Source organism: Thunnus maccoyii, chromosome 3, assembly GCF_910596095.1.
Source record: "Thunnus maccoyii chromosome 3, fThuMac1.1, whole genome shotgun sequence".
In the NCBI taxonomy this organism is placed as follows: Eukaryota; Metazoa; Chordata; class Actinopteri; order Scombriformes; family Scombridae; genus Thunnus; species Thunnus maccoyii.
The window spans coordinates 13,516,274-13,541,003 of NC_056535.1; the positions used below are offsets into that span (position 1 = coordinate 13,516,274).

A 24,730-nucleotide genomic window follows, 5' to 3' on the forward strand; every position below is an offset into this window, starting at 1 on the left:
CACCTTTTCAATGTCTCTTAGTTTTCATTTCATTGCATATTTTTTTGACCATGGAAAGAGAGATTGATAGTCCTTTCAGCCACTGCATGGAGGATTTTACCTCACTTGTTTGACTTGAAGAAAACAAAAATATACAGTTTTTTTGACTCCTTAAGTTGTAAACAGTAGGAAGCATGCAGCATACACAGTAAAGAAGATCATAACAAAATACAGTCTAACATGTTCTGTGATAACAGCACATTCTATCTGAGTGGCTGCCACTTGACGCAGAAAAAAAGTCCATTAAAATCCATTAAATCTTAAGTCTTAATGCACTATTTCATTACAGCTAGTTAATTCTCTAAGGAGCCAAATGACAGCAACTGCTCTAAAATCTATTTTTGACTCTAACCATGATCACAGCTGTGGTATTCCAGAGGGACACATTTCAGTCTCCTGTGACTGTGTTTACCATGCCATGTTGTGTTTCTGTCACATCTGGAATTCTGCTAGAAGTGACTTTGTTTTGGCCGACCAGTGTGAGAAAATACCAAGTTTGACTTCCACAGAACAATTGTCTTGTAATGTACCAATGCATTACACCACATCCAGTAACAAACACATCCATCACATAGTCATATAATCTACACCCTGTGACTAGATAGGCCCACTGGCGAACAATCATGGCTTTTACTGACCTCTTCCCAAGACATTTAATGTTCCTGTTCATGCAGCAACTAATAAATACCATGGATGTATTATCAGAGCTGGATAGGGCAGCTCAGCCTTGCAGCCAATTTTTCCCAGTGGCCATTCGCAGTATTGCAGAAAAATACCGCTGCGGCCCAAAAAGCATTTTCTCCATAAACCACCACTGTAAAAGAGACTGTAAAACTGTTGACAGGACACCTCGAACTGCAAACAAGGTCAATTATGACTCTTTCTATTATGAATTTTTGATCCATGGAGCTTTTGTATTTGTAAAACTTTCCTTGAGCAGAGAAAAGTGATTTAAAATTCTGTGATGTCATCACAATGTAAAGTCTATGGGTCAAGCAGGAACTCGCAGATGGGGCCAGTGGGGGAAACACTACTGCGCATATTCAGTGGGCGGCACAACGTGGAAATAAACCTGGAAACTAGAAACCGTTTTTGGTGTATGCGCCAGCCAAGCAATTCTTATTGGACTGAATGGATGCCATTTTTGGTCCGATATTCACGTCTCATAATACATCCATGATAAACACAGATATACATAAGCGAAACATAAACCAACCCCGAGAGCCTGATAACATCAAAGGAAACTGACCAATCACATGAGGGGGGACACTAAATGCTCATAGCTTTTGTGGAAAACCATTTAAGATAAACTTCAGAAATAATTTGTCATGTGCTAATGGGTGACCTTGGACGTTGCAACACCTCAGACCACCCTGACAAACATCATGCAATATTAAAGTAGAGGATTCACAGGTCTGAAGGCAGGTAGTGGCATCAAGCTGGATTAGAGTGAAGAAGGAGAGACGATTGAAAATGTGAGCGGCAGGAAACTTGGTTCAGGGCAGATCGTGAGTGAAGGGATCATTGACAGTAGATGTTTGTTTGTCAAGGGCAGAGCTACAAAGAGGGAAAAACCCAATCAGGCTAAATTGATTCTTTATTTGTGAACATGAAGACTGTATATTCATTACAGTCATGGTCCATAAAACACTGGCATGGCATGTTTGTGCTGCAGTGTTGGAGCAGAAGAGTCAGTGATGCATGAATGTTTCAGGCAGCTTGATAATCCTGAGAAGAATGTCTGCTGTTGAAGTGATTCAAATACTCAGATGGCTGAAATACCAAAACTTTTCTTGGCTGGATATTTAAAAATATCTTACTCACATGTTGATACGTCACAGTTAATTTGTATTTTATATTTAGCATGTTTTTATTTCTTTTAACGGGGCACTTGAATGACTTTATTAGCCACGCACAGTACTACTCAGACTGTAAAAATGTTGTTTATTATCTTCTGCAAGTGATGCTGTTTGAGTCTGAGAAAATTGACTCAAATGGCATCACTTAATCACAGAGACCACATTTTTCAAGAGTTAGTGTGTTACAAATTGGAGACAAAGTTCAAAAGATGAGGGTATTTACCAGCAAGGGAGGGTAATTAAGTAATAATTAAGTTGCATTATGGGAAGTGAGGGATGCTGTTTTTTTTGAGGGTGACCGATACCAGGAACAGCATATTTCAGCCTCATTCCCCTAATTTTATGGAAGTGTAATGTTAAATCAACCCCCATTTTTACATCCAGTGCACGTCTAACAGAGATGGAATCAGTTTTTGTTTTTGTTCTGCATTGACACACTATTGTACTTGCCTAATAGAAAAGTCTATTATTAGTAATAAATAATACAAAGAAGTCTCAAGAGCTTAGGGGTAGATATGTTTTTATTTGAGCTGGGAGATTGTAGATAGTAACTGAACAATATTTTCTCCTCAGACATTAGCAGAGGTTAAATATTCTTTCTTTGTAAGACTGAGTGTAGAGCCCCACTGGTTTTAAAGTATAACTGAAATGATTTTACCTTCTTTAAAACATTTAAAGAAGTTCGAGACTTCAGAGAGAATCAGATATGAGTACTTGGAGTTTCCACTTCAAATGAAGATTTAAAGAAATGTCTGGAAAACTGTCCAAGGCAACAGTATGATAGTCTTTTGTAGAATTTTATTATACTTGGAAATGTTTGGCAAGAAGAATAATAATGGAGAAAAATAAGAAAACATTGGATTTTGATTAATGGGGAATTCTGTGCCCTTTTATGTTTGGAAATGCAGTAAATCAAATAAGTCATAAAGGATTTTGGATAGTTTGAGATTGAAATTGGAATGAATCCTGCATTTTTTTTTTTTTTTTTTTTTTTTTTTTGATACTGCATGTTTTACTACATTCTGGCCTCAGGAGCATCACAAGAAGAGCAAATGGGTGTTTGAGTGTTTTCCCAGAAATTTAAGTTGCAAAAAGCTAGTGGATCATTTTCTGTCCGTCTTATTCTGCTGATAAAGCAAAGTTCAAATAATGTGATTCCAGCGAAACTCATAGAATTATCATGTTGTAATGTCATTTATCTTTTATCAGTTCAAAAGTAACATCTAGTTATTTGGCAGAATAATTTAACTACTTAATTTCTCTCTCACATCTAACATGGGAATATCCTGACAAAATAAACCTACCGGGCGTAACAAGAGTGAAGTCGGGCATTTCAGGAGAGATGTAAATGCTCTGAGCTCTGAGTCAAGGTTGAGACGTTGTCCAGTCTTACTTGTTAATGACATTCACCAGTAGTCTCTCTGGGCTGTGAAGCTAATGCTTTGGATCAACAGTCCGTGAAAAAGGTGATCTTTAAATCCCTCTAAATCAGTTTTCACTTGTCTAGTAAGTACCTCCTGAGAAGATTAGAAATATAAACACAAATATCTGTTCTTTATCATTGTTCAAATACGGTAGATCATCACAAAAACACATCCACACTAGTAGACTCTGAGGAAGAGATCAACGGCTGACTTTGAAAACATCTAAAAGTGCATTTTTATCTCAGGGTCTTTTCACAAGCTTTGTTATACTTTATTTTACATTTAGTTTTGTATTTCAATATCAACTCACTTATTGGAATATGTTCTTATAACTTGTTCTGTCTTATACTATTACTACTGCTATATTCCAGTTTTACTGCTTAATTCGTGAACTTTGGCTTTCTTTAATGTATTTTTTATTGTATATATTAAAGTCAAATTGAAATCAAATTGCTCTTTTTTCGTCTACTATGGCATAAATCACTTGTCCTGTGTTCTCCTTGATGAAATTTATATTTTACTGTCATAACCCGGCTCCTAGGCCATGACAAATATGGGAATGGACACGATGGATGGCAATAAAGTAAAGATATTTATTATAACAAAGTAAACAACTGAAGCAGTAATTTGCAAATATGGAGCGCGTCAGTCAGTAACATCAGTCATGTAAGTGTGGATGTGTGAGTAATGAAGTGTAAGGTGTTGTGAAGGAAAAAAACAAAACCAGAATCAAACAAAACAAAAGGCCTGCGGCTGCTGGCTGGTGAGAGAGTCAAGGTGAGAGAGAGCCCGAACAACGCTGGGAGTTGGCCTTTTATCCTTTATGGCAGCATTAGGCACAGGTGCTCCAAATTCGGCTGGCTGCCACACACACACTCTCCCAGGTACCTTTATAGACAAAAATATGATAAACACATTACCACACCAGCATCAACACTCCTGAGACAGGTCAGGCAGGGGCCGTCACATTACATTCTTTGATTTCATGATCATGCCCCCTAGTTTTACATTAATTTGATTAAATACCACTTATACTGCTGGAGTCCTTATTTCAATACAACAAATCGTATCCCGATAAAGCAATAACTTGGCATTCTATCATAGGCAGAGCAGATGATCACGCTGAGCCTGATAGCATCCTGCTACACAACACACTAGCCACAGACTCTGAACAACAATTGCATTAGCTTTTCTGTTAAAGTCTCTTTCTTATCTAACTTACAAACATAAACCCATCTTGTCCCAAACCTTAGATATTGGTTTGGCTCTTAAAAATCCCTGCTAGTCACACACTTCCTGTCCATGACATGTAGCTACAGCAGTTTGTTTACTTTGTCGCTGTTCTGTAGGGTGTAGCACCGGTAGCCTTCCAGCTAATGTCAATAAGACACAGACACCTACACACCCCCAGCCGGCTAAGATAAAATGGAGCATTTCTGATATTTCCCCAAAGACCTTTTTTCTTAATTCTAATAATACAAAACTATTAACAATACCTTTAAAAACCATGCATTATTTGTGACTGCAAAAAGAGATGATTAAAAGTGATTTCAGCTGGACTTTAAATACTTTTAAAATAAGTGCAGTGTGTCTGGAGATGAATGCTTTGTGTTGCTGAGCCCGAAAAAAGTTTCTCCAAGGGGACAATTTGATTTGAGGTGAAGCATTAACTCTTATATTGAAAAATGTAGAAACATTTATTATGTTTGTTATCTCAATTAAAAATTAGGCAGATTTGCACACAGTGTATGGAAATTATAACACATGTAAATGTTGCAAAGAGCCAAGCTTTAAACTCACCACACACCCACAGAATCGAGCAGTTGTCGGATACAGACTGCCAGCTGAGCCCTTATCTGTCAGTTCCCGTCCTGATGAGACTGAGGGGCCTTTAGGTGTGCGTCCTCTCTCAGCTGTTTGTCTCTCTGAGCACAGCGCACCTCTGGTGACCCATCCATCAATCTACACCCGTCTCAGTCCCACAGAGGCATGCAAACAATGAGCAAACAAGCGTGAGGAAATGATAAACCTCTGATGGAGGAAGCGGACTACATAATAATTAGACTCTGATACTCTCAGTAGGACTGCCAAACTGTAATGGACATATTTCACTGTAAGACATCTCACAGCAGTTGGGATATCACATCATCATTATCAATGTCATGAGAGAGATTGTTGCTAAGCCACAGATTTCACAGGGTGCATACAAAGTAAATCTGGGCAGCTGTTGCAGTTAGTGTGATTCATTTTGACAGTTGGCACTGTGTTGTCAGAGGGTTCAGACTACTGTCTCTCATGTCACATAGGTACTTATCATGTGCCAGGTCCTTACCTCAGATTAGTAATACCAAATTATTTAATATATTTTTTGAATTGCATTTTTTGTTTAAAGGTTTGATAATTTTCATATTAATCCTTTTTAATTCATCAATAAAAGTGATACTGCCCCAGAAAGGCAAAACACATTATATTGATCAAAAGTGAGAAGTCCAGAATCTGATTTTTTATTGTGTTTTATCAGATAAAAATAATATCTAATATTAAGCCATAAATTTGTAATTTCGGTGGAAACTGTAACTAACTAAAAAAAAAAAAACTACACAGCTAAGCCAAATCTCTAAAATAAGAGAGCTGTGTCAAATGAAAACTAAAACTAGTTTACTTTTTTAAAGAAACTACTTCAAATGAACAAAAAGGCTGAAAAAACACCCTTTGATTGTAGATATTACATTTTCCCCATGCATTTACTGAAGGTTATCCAAAGGCAGAGTGCAGTATCTGCATACATCCCTATCTGTTACACAGCCTAATTATCTGTTTTTCTCACTGTGTGAATACATTTAATTCAGAGATGAAACATTTATCTGAGCCTATGGTTTTGTCTAAATCCCTAAATCTCATGCATTAGCTGACAGTAAAGTTGACATAGTCTGATGCAACCCTGTCTCCTAAAAACACACACTAACCTACTAACTTTCCTTTTTTCCCCCCAAAAAAGTGAAATATATCTGAAAGCTTATAAATGTCCATAGCTATTACTGTGGGTGTGAGAAGGTGTGATGGACTGGCAACTTGCTGAATAAAATCTCTCTATCCAAAGATGATAGAGAAACAGAAGTGAAAAATATCAAATAAAAATGGTGATTTTGATGATGCCCATTACACCATCTGTGTCCGGCTCATTGCAAAGGGAAAGTGATCCCGGCCAATAGCCCTGCTGGGCTTTGTAAAGGCTCTCTGACACCTGCCGGCCTGTTTTTTGTTTGTAGTTGTAGCAAATGTGAGGTCTGCTCCTGTGCTGTGTCCTGGAAAATTAAAAGACTTCAGCATCTGCTTCTGATCAATAGTATATCTGTGTTTGTTACTGCAGTGGGAGTTATTATATGTGTCTGCTAGGCAGATGATGTTTGTTCCACAGAAACAGTGCAGGAAGTTAAGTTTTTAAAAATGTAAACAAAGTAAATGTGTATGGGGTTGGGTTTCAAACTTGCAAGCTCAAAAATGGGTTTTCTTTTTCCTTTCACTTTAAAGGGGGCATATCCTGTTTTTTGTAATTTCTGTTATTTTTATACTTTTATGATGTCGGATACCTATGTTAAACATGGTCAAAGGTCCAAAACCTGAGGTAAACATATGTAAGAATTCCAACAAGTTCTCCAAATTAAACAACCAAATAGGTCGTTTGACCATGCACTCCAGAAAGACCCTCAGGAGCATTTTCTAATATGACGTCTCTATTGTCAGTAATTGGCAGGACAACAGAATTTGTGTTTTCTCTAACCCTTACACATCACTGTTAAAAAAAATAATGTTTTATGGTGATAACTCTGTGGTTAAGGTCTGGTTAGGTTTAGGCACAAAAACCACTTGGTTAGGGTAAGATCATGGTTTAAGTCAAAATGATCAGTGTGTTAAGATGAGAAACATGGTATCATCATGGCAACAGTAAATATGACAGGGTTAAGGTGGTAGTTATGGTTTTTAAAAAACTGTCCCAACTCACGGTTGGAAATGTAACACTCATGGTAGGAAATGGGAAACAAACAGCCGTCTCCTGCAGTCCAAAGTCCACTTTCTGTAAGTTATGGTTAAAGGTTCTGTATGTAGGAATCAGAAATTCCTTCTCATCAGTGACACCTGTGGCTGTTAAATAAGCTATAGTCAACATCCTGGTGCTTGCGCGCTCACAGTGCAAGACTATTGGAGGTGATGTCTCACTCCCAATCAGTCAGTCCCCTCACCCCACACCCCCCTCGCTGTATGTACGTGCACTTGCTCACTCCCACACAAACACACACACAGATGCTCTTGCTGCGCTGTGACTGCTGGCCGGCAAGAGACAATCGGCACAGCACAACTTGCACAAATATGCGTTAATCAACCATCCAAGCCTGATCCGACCCACAAACCGCCAACTTTTTTGTACCAACCGTGTTTACTAAACACTGATAGGCTCAGTGGGCTGTGGCCAGGGAGCAACAAGCTGTGGTCAGGCAGCAATGAGCTGTAGCTGGGGATCAACACGCTGCGGTTTTGTTGTGAAATGTGTGCTTATTATGACCTTTGGACAACCGACAGGAATAAAAAGGCTTGCTCTAGAGTTTGTTTTCTGTTCCTTTGTCTAATAAATAATTTTGTTTTAGCTATTTGTGCTTGGGAGTGGGTGACTTGACATTGTGGGGGTGTTTTGTTGTGGAAATGTGTAGTGGTTGATGGAGGCAGCCAGCTGTTTCATTAGCTGGAGAGCTAATATCTGCAGGGTGTTTTTAGTTGGATAGCACTGTTTTTGTTGTGTTGTGTCATTATGTTGGTCATTTGTTGACATTAGCGGGAGAGAGGCAAGGCAATCGGGAAAGGGCAAAAACGTCACTTCCGTTGGATTTTCACGGAAAATCCAGCCCATGACCTTCACATAGAAATCAGTCCTCGGGCTGTTACAGACAACCCAGGTCTCATTTTTTACGTGACATTACTACCCGTTCACTCATTAGCAATAAAAACCAAAACATTAATAGATGTAAATTGCTTCACAGTTCTACATATAGAACCATCAGATAGGACAAGTTCAGCTTCTGTCATTTTTTGATAAAAAACTAAGCTTTATGATTAAAAAAATAATAATTATATATATATATATATTTATATAGTGATCATTTTTGCATCCTCTACAGCACTTTCTTCCTCTCATCTGTCCTGGAAGCAAACAGTTAAAAAGTGACTGTATTCAGCTGACTGGATAGTTTGCTGACCCTGCATTAACTTCTCAACACTGCCAGCAACACCTTTCACATAGACGTAGTCATTTGTCATAATCAGTTTTTAAAATATTGATTTTAATTAGAGCAGCTTGGACAAAATTGACCTTTAAGCTACATTTCACACCTCAGTGAAGGGAAGAAACACTTTAACTTGGCTTAAATCCAATATTATTAGAGAACAGGGAATAACCAAAAGCCAGATTTTGTTTGCTCTTTGACTCCATAGTGCTTAAGCTGTGTTTTCATTTTTAAAATGTGTCATTAAAAATTATATCCCATGGTATCAGCCTTTATTTCTTACATCTGAACATCAAAATATCATAACTGAGTGACTCTGTCACCGAACAAATGATAACATAACCTTCATGCTTATAATGAGGGTCAATAAACGCATTATCAAAGCATCAGAATTCAAAAAGAATCATAAAAGATTTTAGGATTCCTGTGAGTGTTCTTGTGTTCATAAAACTGAGCTTTGCAGCAGCCAAGCTCACGCTGGAGCCTGATCACAGTTAATGAGCCCAGAGCGACCCTTTGACCTCAACAATCATTTCTAAATAGCCAGTACTCCTTTAACTTGTGAGGTGTGTGAGAGTACATTGCTATAAAACAAGAAATATTCCTTCCCTGCCAGACAGAATTTATGTGTTTGCATTCTTTAAATAGATGTAAGATATCTGGGCAGTTTCTGTACCACTCTGTCCTCTCTCTCACACTCACAATGAGCTATGAGGTTGTGGTTTACCTTGGCACTGTCCATCTATCATTCTGATTAGTGCCCTGGGAAATGAATGTGTTCACGCTAAAGGATGTTGGGCATTAAATGTAAATAGAGATATTCTGATTGATTTTGTCTCATTTCTTCACTGTGCTTTTCAAAATCTTAATCTCGAGGCTTTGAGCTATTGTGATCATGGGAAGCATGGGCGTTCAAATTAAATTGATCAAGAATCAAATCATTTACACACAATTAGGCAAATTTAAGTTCTTAAAACTGTCCGAATTTGTCATTTGTCCGAATAGTGATCTTTTTGTAGTTTCACAGCACTGTGTGTGTTAAGCTTGAGGCATAAGGAGACAGTTTTAGCAAAACAAACAAGTAATTTGGATACTTGAAAGATTAATTCAAATATTCCTTAGACACTCAATCTGTATATCCTGTAGTGTTTGTGATGAAAAACACTTTCATCGTCTATCTATGTAATAACAAGAGATGAGAAGGCAAGGTCTCTCATCTTATGTTCAGTTATTGCTAAAAATATCTATTTTCTTCTCCCTAAGATCAAATCACAAAATTGTTCCCTCTCAGTGGTGCATTTTTATAGCCCTGCTGCTGCACCAACATATTACCTCCTGGCTTAGTGTGAAATCCTGCTGCAACCTTTCTCCTTTGTGTCAACATCTCTGGCTCTCAATGAAAAAAAAAAAGTCAAGCTTCATGTTTTCCTTGATGATGCTGAGGCAATATCTACTAAACATGAGAAAATGACTGTAACATTGTCATGTCTGCTTGCTAATTCATGGTGCGTAACATGAGACAACGGACACGATTACCAAGATGATCACAAGGAGAAAACACTTGACTTTTAATGGTTATGGTGAATCTGATTGATTGGAGCATGAATCAAGGCTGTTGCTGTTGTAATTTCATGGCCACTGTGAGTCTCAAGAGGAGAACAAAAACAAGCTACTACACCAGATTGTTCTTCTTCAAGATCTCCAGATATCAACTGCAGACAGACCTTAAGCTTGCCAAAGGCAAGGATTCAAAGCATTATTTTTTTGAAATCAATAAAATAGACACTCACACACTTCTGATGTGAATTCTTATCACCTCTGTTTCTTCATCAGAAATCTATGCAAATTGAGTCACACAAAGAAAAACTCACTGTGCATCAGAATATCTCTTCTCAATCACACCTCACAAGGTCATTCTGTGCACAGCATCTTTTAGATGAATCAACAAAGGGCTGCCAGAATATAAATGAATTAGGCATCCCCCTAAAAAAAACCCTTGGGCTTTATAGTACCCTCTAAAAGATATTGTAGGATGTCATATCTGTTTTTTCACTGCTAACAAGCTCAGTCTCTATTCATTATGCATTTTTAGTAACACAATGTGACATTCACTTTCTTTCACAGACAGCTCAGGCTGTTTACCTCAAATCTACCACAAATTCTCATTTCATTCTCATTTCATATTTATATTGGAATTAAGGATATCGTAGAAAGGAAATTGTCATAATACTACTTGTCACAAACAGGAACACTTTCACTTTAAACAAGGTACACTGGCAAAGTGAAACATTGTGGAAAAAATGGGATTAGGGAGGTTTAGATGCCCGCGGAGGCTTTAGAGATTACTTATAAGTTCAAAGTGAATCCAGTTGAACAGTTATGTAGGAGAGGCAACTCTATTTATAGAAGACCTTTCAAACACAGAGGCAATTAAAATGCTTTACATGGAGCAAAGAAAGGTATTGGAATAACATTTAAAAACACACTGAAAAGCAAAATAAAAATCAATTAAAAAGAAATCAAGTTAAATATAGAGGATAACGTAATGAAATACAAACACAAAAAGTTGGGATATTCTGACTTTTTTAATAACAATGTATCAAATAACAATGTGTAATGTCAGAGGTGTTGCTTGTGGTGATGGACCTGCAAAGAATTATGAATAATGACTCTGCGGCTTTATAGAGAGTGTCAGCTCATTGATTAGCTGTCCAGCTGCAACTTTACTGTTTTGGTTCACTTTCAGTTCTCTCATAGTGTCGTTTCTGGTCACAGCAGGCAGCTGATTTCAGAGAAAAAGCTCTAAAAAAAAACCCACTTCAGTGACCTAGATGCATCAGATGCAAATCAATGCTGTTTGCACAGTGAATTATTGTACATAATTTGCAAACATACACTTGTCAGTACATCATTTGCATCAGTGGCGGCTGGGGAGGACAGGAGGAAAACCAACATGGAATCTTACAATAAACCTCATCAAACTATATCATTGTCCCCCACCCGATGAAATCAGAGGGGTGGGGGGCAATTTTATATGCCAATAAAACAATTTGCGTTCAAAACCAAAAACCGCTGAGTGGTGAAAAGGCTGCTTCTTTAAATACATTTAGCATATACATATTGTTTCTAAACAAAGTGCTCATTTTCACCATGGAGTGGTTCACGATGTGTCATTTTACCAACAAAGTGAAATTGAAATTTATAGTACTGTTCTATTGTGACACAGATTTAGGCTCTCATCAAAAACATAAACAAAACAAAAACATATCACATGATTTACACGTGTTTCCTATGTATTTTCTTAGTATACAGAAATAGATAAAGTACCACAAAGCTTATAATCTGATACAGGTTCAGATCAGTGCTGAATACAAGAGAGACTGAACACTAAAAACATTCACAGATCTAAAAGTGTAGGTTCACATCAGAAAGTATTAATGCATGTATCAAATACATGACTTACACACTCTTATCTATATGCGCCACATACAAAATATAGTCCACAAAGCTGACATGTTAACACCTGTTATTCTAGTTACTTTAAGCTATTACTCAATATATGACTCAGCTTAAAAACCAACTGAAGAAACTGTCACAAGCCAGCAGCCAGACCTCCTGCACTCATTCACTAATCACACAACATCAACAGGTGACTGAACAACCACTCAATTAAAAACTGGATCAATAACAAATGAATGAATGAGTCCAGAAACCTCACTGTAACTTCAACAGGCAAACTATCTACTCACATTATATGATCTCTGCTGCATTCTTGTTAAGGAGATAAATTCACACAACAGCCACAGAGACATTTTAACCATCAGAGATGAAATTAGCGACCAAAGAGACAGAGAGAGAGAAGCTGTATCTGACTCGCGTTATCTGATGTCTTCTTCTTTCTGTCTTTGGAGATGAGGTATCTATGTTATAATGTCCATTTGTGGCTGTTGGTCATCTTGTGTGTTAGTTTGTGGCTGCTGGTTAACCAGTCTGATATTATTAGCAACAATGACAAACAAGCTAACTCTCCTGGTTGATTCTCCGGTTGGTTCTCTCTACAACCTCTCCCCAGCGGCATCCTGTCGCTGCTGCGCCGCCCAGTCCAAATCTATACTCTGGTTAGCTTAACAGCAGTCCTTAACAGTCCATCAGGGCTGCTACAACAAGCCAACTGTTGCATTGGCTAATGGAAGCAGCTATCTACTGCTCGATAAAAGAAGTGAAATGTAACCTCTAAATCTGAAAAAAGGAAATTTGGTTGTTGAAAGGGCCTAAATAAGATGTAATGTTTTACTGATGTGTTTAAAAATATAGTTCACAATTTGTGTTATAATTATTTTCTAATATGCTACTCTATCAATTTATCTATATCTTACCGGTCTTCTTCTCCTACCAGTTTGTCACACTCATGTACGTTACAGTGGAAAGAATTGAAGATGGAATCTGGAAACTGTCATTGGACCAACGCAATGTCAATATTGTATTCTGGTTGTTGATTGGTTAGGGAGGACATCCTTCTGTGGAGCGTCATTTTACGTGTCTTGACCAATCATAGATTAGCATGAAAAAAATGAAGTACATTAAATTGATGTAGGAGATCCTGCCCTGAGAAGGACAGCAGGAGCCTTTCCTCCTCTGTCCCCCACTCCCCTCCACTGCCCCCCACCATCACTTCACACAGACTGCCCTTTCTCCTCCTGTCCTGCCAGTGTCGCTGTTGAGGCATTTTAATCAGAATTTCATGATGGAATTTTTCCAAAGAGGAGAAAAAATAATTTATAAATAATACTGAGATTTGGTTATGGTTTGTTTCAACCAAATATTCTTTTCTATATTTTGATCTCCGTTTTGCCTCTCAAAAAATAGAGGAGGATCAACTGTTGTGGAAATTTTTCATTGATGCTCAAAAAGCACACAGAGACATAAAGAAAGCATTAAGCATTGTTACTTGTTGAAGCAGTTGTAGACACTGTACAATCCATCACACCATCAGTAACAATTATACAAATGTCCAAACACAAACAACAATACAATCATCTTGTATTTTTTGGAGAGAAAGCGTGTTGTTCAGCTGGCCCTTTCTCTAAAGATTGTGAACCCAAACTAGACAGCTTTATACCTCTCCAGAAGCAAAGCTGAAAACAGTCTGGTCCCTAAATGGACACTTCCACAAACCGTTACACCTTCTTACAAACAAGTATGGTCATACGATCTAACAGAGACCTCATGGTCAATCACTAACTTCAAACATGGACATCCTTCAGCTTTAACTTGTCTAGGCACCTCATGATCCACACAGTCTCTAAAACAGAAGGCTTAAGAAAAAGATATCTCTAGCTAACCCCTGAGGTCAGCAAGAAACCCTAAGATAGAAACAAGTTCAAGAGTTCAACTAGACTAGGAGTAGGATTTCTTCACCAACATATATCCCCAAAATGACAATGACATTACATCACATTCAGTTGATAACAAACATTGACCCCTTAGTTTAAAAACATTTGTAACATATATACAAAAGATTTATAAAATGATAACCTACTATTCAATTTTCTTTCTCACAACCTCCTCTGCCTCTATGGACCACTCCACTGATTTGCATACATGCAGCAGTCAAACAAACAAAAAACTGAGCGATACACTAATATGAAAATTCTTGATACTAATAAAATATGAAAATGAAAAATGAAAATATGATTTCCAGCTAATTTGAAGAGATGATGACAATGCAGCTGTAAAAACCTAACCAACCGAACAGACTATTTTGTGGCTACGATGGAATAAATATTTTAGAGCTGGTTAATACAACTGTTGTCATTATAGGTAGGCTATTACTTAATGTTATGATGACCTAATAACAATACAGGCTGAATATGAACATGGCTGTTGAAACTGTAGAAGTAATCACATCCATCAAAATTATATACTACAGTGCCAACACAGACACAAACACACACACACACACACACACACACACATACACACACACACCTCCTGGTAACTTTCTAGGCACACTCTTTTTTTCCATTGTGCCATGATCTGCTCCTCTAATTACGGTTACAGGTTTGACTTCAATAATAATTATGAATACACACTATGAAGAGTCATGTTCAACATTCTGCTACACAAAGACATTATAACTTAACGTTACCTTGCCAACTTAAATGTCTGGTGAACAAGCAAGTTAGCTTGCAAATTACGTAACGTTAGGCTAACATTATTAATGTTAAATATTTTCCCAATCGTGGAAGGTCTTAAGTTAATTTACAATTTCAACTTTCCACATCCACCTCACTCCATTTACTTTGCAAAGGAGTTAAAAGAAGTGTCCTCGCTTGAGGAAGCAGCCAGCTGGAGTGAGGAGGGGGAACAAGAGGGATAAAATCGTTGTCGTGTTTATGTCAATTTGCAGCCTCTTGAAATGACATTATGCATTTGTCAATCATGATCATCCCCGCTTGATATTCTGGTGAAGGCAGCAGGAATGAATCTGGCACTATGATTAGTCGAACTTTTCTTCTTCTTTTGCTTTTCAACGGGCTACATGCTGCTGCCTCTTCTTGTTAGACTTGAGTACTGCATGTGCACAATTGAACTCAGTCGTCACCAGCTTTAGTTGAGTGACAAATCATACCAGTGTACATTGATGTCAAAATGTATACCTGCTACACAAAATGCTTACAGATTGGCAGGTCTGTAATAAGTGTACCAGTGGTCATTTTGGAAATTATTGCTCCATTAATAAGATTTGAAGACTTATAGTAGGATCTCATGTCTCCTGTGTCGGCGTTGATCGACAGCTGATTGACAGTTCACTCACCTGCTGCTCTCCCCGACTCCAGGACTCACTATTGTTGCAATACTTTGGTGAGTTTAATGTTACTTATGTTACCTGCCCTGTTAGCACAATGTATCTAACATTAGCCCAAGTGTAAAACGCTCAGTGTTCCCATCAAGCTAGCATTAGCTTCAGTCTGAGGTAGCAGGGTGTGTTTCCAAATGAAAAAATGGCGCTGACCATAAGCAGCATCTCTGGGCTTCAAACTTGCTCCGATGCAAACCAACGGGTGACGTCACACCTCACTACATCCATCTTTATATACAGTCCATATGGTTTAAGTCCATACAGTAGTAGAAGAGATTCAGTTTATGCAGTGGAAATGATGGGCTTGCAAAACGTGTCATTTTTGTTGAAGGTCAGTTTCATTAAAGTTCTTGTGTGGGAAAATCAGAGATTTCTTTTGAAACACATTATACATGTTAGAATATAATTGCTGGAAACATGTGAAAAGACTGTGACCTATGTAGCACTGAATTGTGGAGTTAAAGCGTTAAACTGTTTTTCCCCATTTCTGTGTTCAGGAATTTTTGGAGTGATCATGTTAAGGCAATCTCATGTAAGATTAATTGTAAATTGCAAACATCTGGCTCGCTTAGACCAGGCCAACGCAAATTCTTGGCGTCAGCAGATATTTCAGATGCTTTGTTATGTCTGCTCACTAAAACTGTTTCTGTCCAAAGTCCAGCAGCGTCCACCCACCTTCCAGATCCTGTCAGAGCTGAATGCACTGGACTGCGTATATAAGAGAATCCTAAAGAGTGAGACAATCAGTGACGTGAAACAAGCCTTAATGAAGGCAATTAATCAAAACTACTGTAGTGGAGGAAAGATGAGAAATGTATCCAGTTAATCCATTCATTTGTCACTGAATAGATTTTTATAATTGTGATTTATCTCAATTCACTCTGATATCTTTGCTCTGTTTTATCCTCTCTGTTGCTCAGAATAATCTCGATGAAGGGCTAAAAGCAACATTCCAAATTGTACCGTAAAACTATCAAGACACTTTAAATCAATACATAAATGAAGGTCAGATGGAGGGTAAACAAAGAGATATTCTTGGAGTTTCTTTCAGAGTTTTCAGTCACTTACAATTTACCTTTTCTCATCTTATCTTCCCCGTTTTATTGTACCACTCCCTCGGTCTGTGTCTCTCCTCTGGCTCAAGTATCGACTCAGACAGGCTGAGAGCTGAAGCTCATTGTGATGCAGCGGACAGCACCGCTGGGACAGCACAGTGTCTCTCCCAACTGGACTGTTAGACTGACCTCCATGTACTGTATATACATGGTGTATATGGATGTATATATTTTTTTAATTACCATTTGCTTTTACATCCAAACACCCACTGCTTTTCAGATTAAATAAACATGTATGTCACTCACTAAAGGGAGCTGTGCGGAAAGCACACCGTTATATATGTTGGTTTGAAAGGCCATCTGTTATTTTTATACTTCAAAGGACACTCCTAAATGTCACTATATGAGGACAACAGCTCATCTAAACTAAGTGGATTTTTGGCAGTTGACAGTGTGATTATGCAGCTTGACAATGAAGTCATGTCACTCAGTCTTAGAAAACTTGATAAACTGTTTGAAACATTAAAGGAATAGTTTCACATTTTGGGAACTATGCTAATTCGCTTTCTTGCTGAGAATTTCATGAGAAGATTGATACCAATGTCATGAGTGTGCGCTAAATATGTAGGGAGAGCCATTAGAAGGCTAACTTAGCTTAGTATAGTGACTGGAAACAGGGAAACAGCTAGTCTGACTTTGTCCAATGGTTTTGAAAAAAGGCAGCACCTTATTGACCCATTATATCTTGTTTGTTTAATCCATACAGGACACAAAGTTCTAAAAATGACAAATTGTGTGGGAAGGTGTGGTTTTTCACCTTTGGACAGAGCCATGCTAGCTGTTTCCTGTGTTTCCAGTCTTTTTATGCTAAGCTTAACATCTCTTGGCTGAAGATTTACTGCACAAACATAAGAGGTATCGATTTTTCATAAATACTTTTCACACTTAGCAAGAAAACAAATAAGCGTATTTCACAAAATGTTGATTTCTTTAAACATGTCCTTATTGTTCTGTAATCTCATGGTTTCTGTCTGTGAACTTTGCACCACCTCATCAGACTTCACCTTCTTTGATATTGCTCCATTATCCAGAGAGGCTTTCTACTGTGAACATCATTTAGACTCTTGATTATTATTTTGTGTCAGACCAACAGAAAGCTCAGTGTGTGCTTTATTTTGATTTGTATGCAGCCATGGTGGGGGGGCGGACAAAATGTTTTGGGCAGCTGATTTTCATATATTACATTTGCTGTATTTCACTGTTTAACATTGCAGGGTCACTAAATGTCTTCAAATTGTCTGTGGCCTTCTCTCCCCAGGTAGGTCATTATGTGTAACATCACACTTTTGCAGCACTGGAGGGTTTCAGACACCATGTTGGTTATAGATTGCAGGTTGTTAAAACTGACAATCAAGACATGGAGATTTGAACTACATGTAACCTCTATCCAGACACCTTATCCACATAGTTATACAAAAACAGTATCGCTTAAGTGAAGAAAAGGGGACAAATAGCATTTGTGCCCAATTCAAAGTGAACAATTTGTGCCTGTAAATGTTACAAAAGTAAGAATATTTTAAGTACTATTATATTGCATCCATCTAAAGCTGCACGTTTCACTATTATGTAGTTTGAAGCATATGAAAGAGAACATTATGCAGAGAAAATGTTGTCAGTTTGGACAGCTGTCGGCATTGTACATTGACATTTGTTTGATACGTCACCACCTGAAAGAACAACCTGCCCAGTCGTACAGAAACTGCTCCTCTCTGAGGAACAGAGCCAAGATGCTCCCAGACTCAAAGGCCTCCGTGTCTCTGCTTTAGCTCACTCCTGTGTTTTCACCGTGAAATTCTGATCCTCCCATCTCAGTGACTGACTGGACTTAATGCTGAATTACCTTTGAGGATCTGAGGAGCCAAGAGATGTGTATTGATGTGACAAACATTGTTAACAATCTTGTTTTTACTTTGTCAACATGCCATGTTTTCAATATGTACTCTTAATAAACATGCACATTTTAAAATATTCTATTCTATTATTATGTATTGTAACATCCTTTCATATCTTACCAAACTTACAGCTCTGTCAAAATTTGAGTCTTGGGAATCATCCAGGCTATTAAGAAATACTGATCTGAAAGTTAATCTTTTTGCTTCAGTGAAGCACTTCAGAGTGCTGAAATATGCATCTGTCTATTTTAAATTAAATGCACTTTATATACCATAAATGTATTTATAGATATCTACAGCAGGAAGAATGAAGGCATACAGCGTGACCCAACTGAATCATCTCCCATCAGGTTGCCTAAGAACTCTGTCCTGAACCAAAGTTGCTATTAACTTGTTGTGGGTGAGTTAATCATTTAAAAAATCAACAGTGCCTAAAGGGGACGTAACATGCTTGTATTGATGTTCTGTCATTTTATTTATGGTTATAATGTCAGATGTCTATGTTAAACATGGTCACAGTTCCAAAACCTGAGGAGCGTATGTGAAAATGCTGCCTTCAAGTCAAAAGCCCAGGCTTAACCTGCTCTGAACGCTTCTACTTCCTCCTTGTGATGACATCTGATTGTCTGCACATGCCCACAAATGGCCATCCATTCTTCCATTCTTCCATTTGTTGTCCACACACCTATTTCGGACTGGATTTTGTCTCAAATGTGTACTGATGTATTTGAGTTGACATTTTAAGTAAAGAATGAGAAAAATAAGTGAAATCCTACTACTACTGTTTGTTTATGAAGCCTCCGGAGCTGGTGGAAGTCTGCTGAGGGGCAGCTTCCAGAAACTAATCAATCAGATATGAGTGGGCTCTTCGGGAGGGGGGCCTTAAAGAGACAGGAGCTAAAACAGCCTGTTTCAGACAGAGGCTGAACTGAGGGGCAGTATAAAAAAAAGGAGTTTTTTGAATTGTAAATCATGCAAAGATATTCCAGCAGACCCCCAGAATATAAATATATCTGGAAATGTGCATGTTACCTTGTTGTTACCTTTAAAAGGTTACCTTTAAAACAAATCTCTCCACAGCCCTTATAGAGTACATTATAAGGGATTCAAATACCTGGAAGATAAAAAGATGCAGCAGATGAGGGTGGAGGAGAGATGGCTATTTTGATGGAAAGAGGAGGAGAGAGAGCTTTGATGGTACACTCGCACTGGAGTTTATTGATCTTATCAGTTGTTTGGAATAGTTTTGCCTCTAATTGCATTTCATTTTCCACAGATGTATGACCTGCATGGACCCTCTATGCAAGCTAAGAGTCTTATCGGTGAAAAAGCTGCAGTCTCTAAGAGAAGGGTTCCAAAAGACCTTATATCAAAGAAATACCTTACATTACTGCTTGTGACTTCATATTTCAAAAGTCTAATGAGCCTTTCGTCAGATATTTCCCAGATTAAGTCTTTAGATAGCTAGTATCCTCAGTTTTATTTCAGTTTTCTTTTATGGTGGCAAAAGTGATTAAATGACTTTATGTAGAAGGTGAATGTCTTTTTTTGGTTTGAAACTATGAAAGTTATATGTATTGTCTTCTATAGTTTTGGAGAAGGAGTGCAGTAAATCACTTACATCACTCATTTTTTCAATTCATTTTTTGGCATGGCATGAAGGTTTCAAAAACAACATCACCAAAGCATCAAAATACAATTTGTTCAAATATTTGGACAATACAAAATAACAATGATATGAACATTAACACAACATTAAGATTTATATATATTTATATATATTTGAGTAATTTTGAGAGGTCATAAACTCTTCGAAATCTGAAATTACAGAGTTGAACTTGTTAAAGTAAATGTTCCTTATTTCATTGAATGTTTTATAATGTAGAAAGAAGTGCCTCACCTGTCAAACAGTGACCACATAGTCTGTTTTCTTTTGGTTGCCACAATTTTTTGTGTTGTCCTTTTTCGATTGCCAGTTTTTGGTCACTGAGCCTGTTCTTGATTTTCAGGGTAACTCTTTCATCAGGATAAATCATTTCTAGGGGGGAAACAACAGAGGAGCCCCAGGGGCACCCCTAATCCTGATGTATTCATCCAAGCCTGTCCTCTATGAACCACGTCGCCCCACTGAGGTCAAAGCACTGAGGTTGTTTGTGAGTATCCTCTATTATGAAGCTTCATCTCTAATGAGGCCCACTAAACTCAGTGCCCACTGAACCAAGACTCCCTCACCCTCTCATTTGCTTCACCTCTCTTTCTCTTGCCCTTCTTTTCTCTTCTTTTCTTACCCTCCCTCTGACAACACAAAGTAGCAGACGGACTAAAAGTAAACAATATTTCAGTAATTCCAGTATTTCAATAAGTTTTCCATAATTTATCCACTTCAAAGTAACAGTGAAATAATCAGGTGGCTGTTTGCCATGGGAAAATGGCCTTATTTATAGAAGTTATTGCAGTTATTTTTAAGTTTTAGCATAATCCACATTCAAGTAGCATTACTTATCCAGAAATTGTTTGTTGTGTCTAAGGCTCATAACCCTCTTAAATTAAACAAAGTGGCTGAAGCCAAATTTAATATACTTTGGAAAAATGACCCACAAATTTATTTGATAAATGATTCAATCAAATAAGAATTTCAAGTTCAAAGAATAATCCTGGTATTGTAAGCCTATGAACAAACATTAAGTGAGGGATGTTACAGCAGACCAGTCACTGGCCTCTGTGTTTGAGTCATATGTTGCAAGTCAATCCGCTCATCCCTCCTACGCCTATCTCATATCCCTCTCCACTTAAAACTGTCAGGTGAAGCAGAAAGGCTGTAAAAAAGGATATTGTAAAAAAAAAAAAAAAAAAAAAAACATTCTCAATTGGAAAAAGGAATCAAATGAAAGTAAGTAGTATCTTGTAGAATACTTTTTTGTTGTTGTTTTTTGTTGTCTGATACAAGCAGCTGGCCTCTGTCTTGTCAGACTGCAAGTGATTCTAAGAAGGACCTGTTATCACCTCAGACAACATGTGTGTTATCCAATGCTTGTATTTTTTTCACTCCTTTTTTATTTGCCATCCCTCACCAGCATCATAAAACACTGATGCTGGGTGATTTATTTTGCCATTTACAGCCGATCACTGCCAGTAGGTGGAAAACACACGCAGATTTCCCTGTTTGCCCAGATATTGGATCAGAAATGTGACTGCTCATGTAATTTTAGAGACTTACGGCCTCAGACAGTGTACGGTGTCCACCTAGGCTGACGTCAAACATTAAAAGACCACTGTGAAATATGACAGAAAGGCCAAGAGACAGTCAAGCAGCAGGAGAAAGTGAGAGTGGAGAAGGAAATGATGGATGGGGAGAGGGGGTGGGAAAGTATAGAGAGGTTAAGAGGGGATGAATAAAAATGATATTGTTATGTAAGGAAAGAGGTAGAGATGAGGTTGCATAGCAAACAAGAAGGAGTCTTGTAAACCTTAGAACAACTCAGTTTATTGTAGTATTTCCTCTTAATCTGTCCCTGCAGCTCTGTCCTAAAACTGAGGGTAAAAAAAACAAAAAACAAAAGTGAAGTGGGAACTGTTGATGGTATTTGTGACTGAGGTCTGTAATCCTATTACAGACAAATTAATTTCCTGTAATGCTTATTATGGATTTTCCAAGAGATTAATTTGTCCACATGGCAAATTATATTAGTGTAAAACCACAACTGCACGAGAGGCTTTGGCCTCAGTGACTTATGAGGACAAAAATCAAATCCAATGGCTTCAAGAACTGCTTTTATACACTTATGCATAAAATTCTTCATCACGCTAATCATGCATGTCCAGCTTCCCCGCTGTAATTCAAGCAAGATTATAATGTGAACCATTCATTTTTGTTACCTTAGTCTCAACTCTCAGTTAAACTTTTGCAAGAATGTAATTCTCATCTTAGGAAAACACAATGTTTAAACATTTGAATCTGAATTTGTACAACTATGGTGTGTCCTCAATAGCTAAAAAGCAACTCAGACTACAGTAAAATGATAGAAACATGAATTATGTTATACTCCTTTTGTCAACTACCTGCACCTTACAAAAGTGTTTCCTTACAGAAGGATATTACATTCATCTTAAAACAAATAAACAAAAGATTTTCTTGTAATTTTCTTGTTAAGTTATGAAGGATAGTTTTCATAATTTTGAGATCTTTTGAATCTCTTATTGCAAGGACTAATGATTACAAGTTTGATGAAGTTTGGTCTAATATTCTGATGTATATAATGGAAGAAACCTGACAGGAAGTAAATATTCTTACAATTTTTTAAAAATGAAAACATGCTACCCCATTTATGTTGTATTTGGTATTTATTGATACATTGTGCCCTCTTATTTTTTATTTTTGTCTCTACAGTTTATTGGGTTTTTTTCTTATTTTACTTGTCGCTAATTCTACTAGCCCAGATTTATTTGACTGTGTTTTGTTCTGTTACTTTATTGATTTATTGTCATATGTGGTCTTGTGTTATTGTGTCATTATGTCTTGTATAAGATAGTGTAATAGATACTAAAAAATTTGAATTACAAAAAAAATGAATCCCCAGGGCAAACTAATTTGGTCACCAATGCAAAATAAAAAAACTACCACTACAACACTAACATATAAGACTAAGCCAATAAGTTATAAAGTGAAACAATAAATACAATTGATCAAATACTGTACTTACTTATCAATAAAATAAGCAATATATTTAAAACCAAAACTTTAAAATTTTAAAAGAATACATCCAATATAAAAGAGAACATGCAGATATCACCTGTCATTCATAGGTTTCACAACTGTGGGCGCATGAGGTCTTAAACACTCTGCCGAGCATCTGAACATCAACCAATCATTAAACACACTTTTTAGAATTTTTAGATTAGATTGTCTTTTTACCTTGAAATGTGTTCTTATGACTGTGAAATGTTTGTTCATTGACATGTGATATTTATTAAGTGCCCCTAAGGGAAAAAATACAGTGAAAGTGCCCTTTAAGGTGCCCCCACCGTGGAACAAACATAAAATGCCCTCTGAGGTGCCCAAACAAAAGAGAAAAAATACCAAAGTTCTGTAATTACTGTCTTAGTTATGGGTAAATCAGGATGAAGGGCCCTATAGAGGGCCTCTACATGTGACAATCTGGAATTAAATGCCCTCATGGATGCCCTTTCAGTGGAAGAAAATGTGATAGTGCCTGTAAAGTACCCCCACAAGATGTAATGTAATGCCTTATGAGTTTCCGTTGTAATGGGGTGACCTGGAGGTTCTGTAAAGGTGCCCTCGTAGTGAAAAAAAAGTGGAAAAAGAGCCCTCATGGGTGCTCCCAGGTGTGAGAAAACATGATGCCATGATGAGCGCCCTTTCAAGAACAAAAAACATGGTGAAGTGTCCTTCCAGTGAAGAACATGAAATAAGCAAAATCCAAATGTCTGGACTTCACCATACTTGCAGACTTGCAGACTTTGCGGGCGAGTTCCTGGGAAGTCTGCGAGTGGTGAGTGAAATCTGTAATACATCAAGCCCACAAGGGGCCTCAAGCAGACTTTCAGCAGACTTCCAGAGAGTCTGCTTGGGGTGCAGACCACCAGACTTCACTCGGAAAATTACCCATAATCTTGCAGCAATATAGGCTACAAAGTGATGATGTAAAAAAAAAAAATAATACTGATTATTATTATCAATAATTAAAAAACAATAATCATCATAATAATATTAATAGGCTATGTAAAATATTTACTTAGGATGACATTTGCTTTTTTCATTTTTGCTGTATAAATACATTGATGTAATGAGTTATAATATATAATGTAAGCTCATGGGCTAAACTAGACGGACAAAGGTGTTAAGCAGCTCATGTAAAGGGAAAATCTCATTCTCGCATTCTGACCAGGTTTGTTGAGAGTGAATCAGCAGAGCTGCACATATCAAAACTGTTGGGAGCTGTTCAGAAATACATTTTGAAATGAGTTGCAGGGTCAGGAATGTCAATTAATCTCCATGGAAAGACTGGAGGTTCTGAAGTCCCATCTCAGAGCACATCTTTATCCCTTTGCAGCCCAGCACCCTTGCAAACTTGACGTGATGACAGTGAACTGGTCACAGTACATACAATTGAAGTCCAAAGTCCAAATTCAGCCATACTTTGCCCTATAAGATGCCCTTACGATGGAGTAAACTGGCCATTATGGTGGAATGTATCGTTCATGTAGGTTGACCATTAGGAAAATAAAGCATAATTAAAAACATG

The 24,730-nt window shown here is 37.5% G+C and overlaps 1 long non-coding RNA gene across 2 annotated transcripts; it reads right to left on the bottom strand.

Annotated features, from left to right (window-relative positions):
• Nucleotides 1–3,895: 3,895 nt before the first annotated feature.
• LOC121894543 lies at nucleotides 3,896–15,493 on the bottom strand. Of its 2 annotated transcripts, XR_006095564.1 has the most exons (3): nucleotides 15,416–15,493; nucleotides 5,123–5,284; nucleotides 3,896–4,210 (listed from the first exon to the last, which is right to left on the bottom strand). It is a non-coding gene; the product is annotated as an uncharacterized LOC121894543 (long non-coding RNA). The 2 variants fall into 2 exon arrangements; XR_006095563.1 differs by lacking the exon at nucleotides 15,416–15,493 and having other exon boundaries at nucleotides 5,123–5,399.
• Between the last annotated feature and the right edge of the window lie 9,237 nt (nucleotides 15,494–24,730).